This window comes from Calonectris borealis, chromosome 1, assembly GCF_964195595.1.
Source record: "Calonectris borealis chromosome 1, bCalBor7.hap1.2, whole genome shotgun sequence".
NCBI lineage: Eukaryota > Metazoa > Chordata > Aves > Procellariiformes > Procellariidae > Calonectris > Calonectris borealis.
The window spans coordinates 212,543,035-212,549,232 of NC_134312.1; positions in this window are offsets into that span (position 1 = coordinate 212,543,035).

Here is a 6,198-nt window from a genome sequence, read left to right on the forward strand (position 1 = left end):
ATATTTATCAGTGGTTCGCAGGCAGAACAGAGCGATGCCCCTGCAGGGGTCCGTCTCAGGTCTGCTTCCACGAACACTTTAAGGCACAGCTCTTCCTTTTCAGAGCTTGGTGTTCGCCTTTTTTTTTTCAATTGATTTTTACAGTGTTAGTGCAAAGATCAGATGCTTCTCTGCTAGTCAGATCCTCGCTCACTGTAAGCATGCAGTTGTGCAGGCTGTAAATTCATTATGTAAATCACTTCCAGCATTTCTAGTGGGTTAATGTAAGGCGTGTGACTTTAATACCATCAATAAGAAGCAGGACGTGAGGGGTTTGGTCTTTGGAACTAACAAATTAAAGACCAGCAGTCTTCAGTTCCTTCAATTTGGAGCGGATAAAAAGTTATTTGTAAGCATTTGGAAAATAGCAGGGAGAAGAGTAGCAGCTACTATGGGTTCATCAGATAGAAATTATATCAGGTAGAAACTGCAATCAAATTTCTTTCTATGATAAGCTAACAAGACTCATAAATAAGCAAAAAGCAGTAGATATCAGATATCTGGACTTCAGTGAAATTTTTGTCTTGTGGTGCATTCTCATAAACAAACCAGTTGAAACTCCTATAGGGTCAATGAAAATCAGGTTTCATACATTGTCAGCACAAAAAGGTGGCTACTGGGGTCCATCCTCGTTTGTTCAATGTTTTCACTAACCATACGAATGATGGAATAGAAAATACACATATGAAATTTGCCGATAGTGCAAAACTCTAAAGGCCACAATATTCTAGAGGATGGGATCAAATTCAAAACAAACTTGACAACCGGAGCAATGTTTTGGAGACTGAAACTCACTGGGGACCAGCGCAAAGTTGTACACTGAGGCATGAATGACCAGGCACACAGATACAGGTTGAGGAGGAGCTGGTGAGCGGGTGGTTTTCCCAAAAGGATCTGGGAAGTAAAATGGATCACAACAGGCCTTCCATCACCCGTCATGCCCTGCCATTGCTTTCTGTGGCAGAAATGGCAGTTGCATGGATATGGCTGGAATAGGTCTTTACCCTGATGTGGATCCATGTGCCGTCGCTGTTCGGAACGGAGACCGCAACAAGAAGTCTAGAACTTTCCAGTCTCTTTATAGTTTACTCCACAGACTTGGCAGGCTAGAAACATTTCTAAAAAGGGATCTAGGAAAAGCAGATACATTCTCCCACACCAACTTCAGAACATTTAGTAAGCTGGTGCAACGCACAGAAGCACGAAAATACGGAACACTCTGCAGCCAGACACAGCTGTGATGGGGTCAGAGGAGGCAGGAGGGGCTGTAATTTGGGCGACAGCTCCCCGCACAATGATCTGGCACTCACAACCTCCAGCAGATGCAGCTAACCACTGAAGAAGACAAATGACATGTAAGTGCTAAAGGACTTTTTTATTTTTACATGGATTACATACCATACAGTGTGCTTCTTATCAGACCACACCGTAACATAAAAAAAAGGTCAGACCGTGACTTGAGTGGAGGCCAGGCTAGCTGCAGTCACGTTAAACACAAATACAACCTAAATACTATTTCACTACATGGAATTTACTCACAAGGTTCTTGGGTGATTGACTTGCTAAAGGTGGATGAGAACTTGGCTCGCCCAAACACTGCTGCAGACTATCCCATCTATCCCATATTCATTGACATTTATCCCATACTCATTGACATCCATCCCATATCCACTGAAAATAGTTGTAAAAGTGGGCGGTGGTGTTGCAGAAGGAGGAGTTGAACTCCCAGATCTGAACAGCAGAAGCATGGTTGAGAGGGGGATGGATTAAATACTGGACTGATAGTTTGCATAGACGGGAAGTGTCAGAGTGAGAAGGGTTTACAGAGGGAATTCCTTGCTACAGCGGGGATCCTCTTGAATTGTGTATAGAAGAGGTATTTCAGTAGTTACACAGCTTAATGTCAAGTTTTAACGCGCAGTTCCAGCACCATGCATAAACGGAGCCTAAATGTTGTGAGTCCTTCACCGCTGTAGTTACTCAATGCTATCTGTGCCAACGGCCACTGCTACCCGTGGGTAGGGACGGCCAGGCAAATCTGAAACACCGGGGGATCTTTTCCAGGTTAATTCCACCGCGTTACGTGACTGCGTGCTTTATCAGCCAGAAAACCAGCTGCCTCCTTGGCGGCTGTGCTGCAGCAAGGGACAACTGGTGGAGTGTGATGCGATGTGACAGGAGAGGGTTTAGTCAAACAAAGTGTCTCTCCCGTTACTTTTCTGAAAAACGGTTGACAGAGACGCTTGCTGGTGTTGCCTCTCTCCAAAAAAAATTAGGCTCTGAAGCAAAATGTTTTGAAAATATCATATAAACATACCTTTAACTCTTTAGGTATGAATTCCAGCTAATCACAGCTGCTTTCCTTTGAGCTGCCAGTCTGCTTGTAGGGAAGTCACGGAGAACAGCCCAGCAAAAATGTGAATTATTTATGTTCCTGCTGAAAGCATGAGTCTTGTCACTAGAGCCTTCCTTGATTGAATGGATCTGCAGAGAGTTTCTGTAGCAACTCAGAACCTTGCCCAGCAAAATGTCGCCCAGTCACAGGTAACACAGAACAGTAATAAATATCTGCCGGGGTAGGTGAAGATGACACAGAAGTGCCAGAGTAAAATATATCTGGGTTTTGAGTCCTTCAGTCTCCCAAGACCCACCAAGATGTCACTTCAGAAGGTGACTTGGTGGCATGTCAACTTGGGTACCGGTAACAGTCTAGCTGTGACAACACGGGATTTCAAAAGAGTACATAAGCCTGTGTGGGAACGCGGTAAGTCTCTAGCACCAGGAACAGAAGCTGCTGCGGTCAGGCTCTTACCGCTAGCCCAGCTAGTTAGAGTCACTGTAAATAAATATGTCGTTCCCAAAAGCCTACTGTCACATCTTTGGGTGTTACATCCACATACCAAATACTGGGTTTCATAATATTGTCCAAAATATTACAGAGATCTGATGTTTATGCCATGGTATTTAGTGTAGATTGACAAAGGCAGAAATATGTGGATTCAACAGTTTCTTCCCTATCTATCGATAGCATTTGATCCTGGCTCGTTGCTGTTTGCAGTCTGTCTGCCTTCTTGTAAAGAAGAACTCATCACAATGAAATTGTAACGGAAATTACAAGCTGTCAGGACTATCTTGCAAAGCTTTGAAGGGCAATATATGTTAGTACATTAGTCTAGACATACTAAACATATTTTTCAGTATGTCAGTATTGGAATTTTTCCTAATTTTCAACCTATCAAATTATTTTTTACTAAATATATTCGGTTTGTCTTAAGAAGTTCTGAAGCTGTGAAAACCCAAACCATATTAGAAAAGTTACAATATGCAGAATTTTGTAAGTACAGAAATGTTAGTAGACGGTTACTTCATCATGCATCTTCAGCCTTGTTCACCACCAAACACTGGAAGAGGAAACTGCAATTTTTTGTGCTTTCCTGAGTCTGTAATTCCAGTGTTTCCTACATTTCGACCTTACGAACAAAACTAGGCTCTCCGCATTCGGAGTAACCTAGGTGCTTAGCTCTAAATGGGAGATAATCCAGTTATAAAAAGCTTATGGTTATTTGGTCAGAGGTCACCGAAGTACAACTCTAAATGTGACGAAAAGTGAGGGAAGCTGCATGAGACCTGTGTAACCTAGACCAGGAGTAATCTGACTGGCAGACGACAGAGGCCTGGTTTATATTTAAAAGTTTTGCTGATTTAGCAACACCAGGACTATAACAACATTCGCCAATCAATACAGCTTTGCTGGCGAAAACCTGCAATGTAGTTTCAACAGCAAAACATCCTTTGCAGTTCTGATATAAGCAATACATAGTTATTAAAGCAATTTAAATTGGATCCCGTCTGTAGGAGGGCTTACCAGCTCTTCTACTGTAGCTACATTGGCAAACTTTCTAGTTGAGGCTGTTCTACAAATCAGCTACTGAAGAGTGCAAGGCTGATGACAGCAGAGCTGCTTTGGAGGCTTGACGAGAGCGTAAAGCTTTTCGCCCTTTGGGAGGAACCACAGAGAAACACTGTCTGCTTTCTTAAGTGAATCTCGGCTGGAGAACAAAGGACTTCAGCTCATGTACAGAGAGGTAATTTACATCTCATTAAAGCAATATTTAAAAATCTACACTGTGTTTGTTTCTTTACTGTCTGTGTTTTCCTTTTCCAAGCATGCCAAAAAGGATGCATTTTCAATTATTTTTTTTTACTTTTCCAGAATGAAAAGCAGCAAGAACATTTCTGGGTGATAGAGATCCTTTTTTTCAATCCTTGCCTAGCTATGAAACAGTTCAAAGGAATTTTATTAAACTGCCCAAGAAAATTCAGCTCAAGCATAAACACAAGTATGCATATTTTCAAGTACAACTACAGATGTTTTGGAATGAAGTTCTTGAAAGACTTCTTACCTTAATATATTTTCTCATGTAGTGCTATAATTTCACAACTATCCAGCAAAACTTCTTTCATTATCAGTTGTTGGTAATTCTCAAGCCAAGCGTGCTACATGTAAGTCTAGTCTAGAGGCTTTTCAGTGGGTTTTATTCCAGCAAAACCCCTAGCTGCCTCTGTAAAAAAAAACCCAACCAGCTTTAACTGACAGCTATGTCAACTGGGAGAAGAAGAAGTGGGACATAGTTGTACCAGAAGCATTTCTAACTAATGATTTCGTCAAAGCTATGCTTTTGATAAGAGGTGGTTTCAAGAATGCATGTATAAAGCGTGCTTTTGCAGTCATAGATAAATCCACACTCTGCACATATTGCTGGTACGACATAATTCCTGTAATAATAAACAGCTTTTCATTAGAGAGCCCAAGGACAGATTCAACGGGCATTTCTGTGCCACCCTTAATGAGCTGTTTCAAGAATTGCTTACAGCATGGAGCGTTCCCACAACTCATCAGCATGGGGGTCTCACAGGCAACTTCTCGCTAACAGCCTGTAGACCTCGCTGAGGTACTTCTCACTTCATACAAAGACCAGTAAAGACAAACCAGTAATATACTAAAATACTGGATCTGCTCAGGCACGCAGGGCGTACTCGGTCTCAGGGAGCCGGGTGTGTTCTGGAGGGTAGCAAACTGCTTCGCCCCGCATCAGGCTCAGTCCTTTGCTGGTTAGTAAACAGCAAATCTGGTTTTGAGGGTGGCCTTGGACCACATGACATCCTCATCAAGGCAGCTTTGCTTGTATTATTGGGTTTGGTCCTGTAATTAGTATGAACGAGCATTCTAACTTACCAATACAGTAGTTTTGGGAGGAGCTACATTTCCCCACCCCCCCGTTTCTCCCCTAGGAGCAGAACAATATGTACTGTTTTGCCAAATAAACTGGGTTTACATTATGGCTTGATTCCCGGTACATAATTAATATTCTTCATAGACAATGTGTCTTCAAATAGCTGGCTAATATTTACACAGAGAAAAAGTCTTGCAGTCCCAGCTTTGGTCGGCCGGAGACAGAAACTTCAGTTTCGTTTTCTTATCTTGTGGTGACACACTGTAAAGGCGAAGTGGTGTGTACAAAGTACGGCATTTCGAGGCTTACAGGAACAAACATGAACAGACAATTCAACGGGTAAATAAAAGATGCTGTTGCGTTTCCTGTCCCCTCTTCCCTGTTTTGAAGGTCACATTTTTCAGAAAGGGGATACAGATACAAACATAGAAACTAAACCACATTTTTATCCAGACAAAATGGCAAACAGCAGTTTTTACCAGAAACTTGCCTGGTCTCCATTTTGCTGTCTTTCTGCTATATTTGGAGAATATATATATCTATGATTTATATATATATCTATATAAAAAATAATTTGCATTTTAAAAATTATCTCACAGAATTTCAAAGTGTTTTTCAAAGTGTATTTTAATAAAGTATTCACCCATGGCCTACTTTCAAATGCCGACAGTTCTCTACAGTTCGTAAGTAACATGCAGTGGGGGGAAGGAATGGCTGTACCTTAAAATGCCTTGCAAGCAAGTTAACTTCCAAGAGGTACCTTTGGGCAAATCTCATGACCAAGAGCAGGTTTTGTTACTTTTGACTATGCTAGCTCTCTCCTGCTAGTGTAGTGAAAAGGAGAAACGCTGCTCCTGGCTCTGTTTAGACCTAAACACACTGGTGTGAGGGGTGACCAGCTGAAAGGTGCAAGATAGACGGGCAC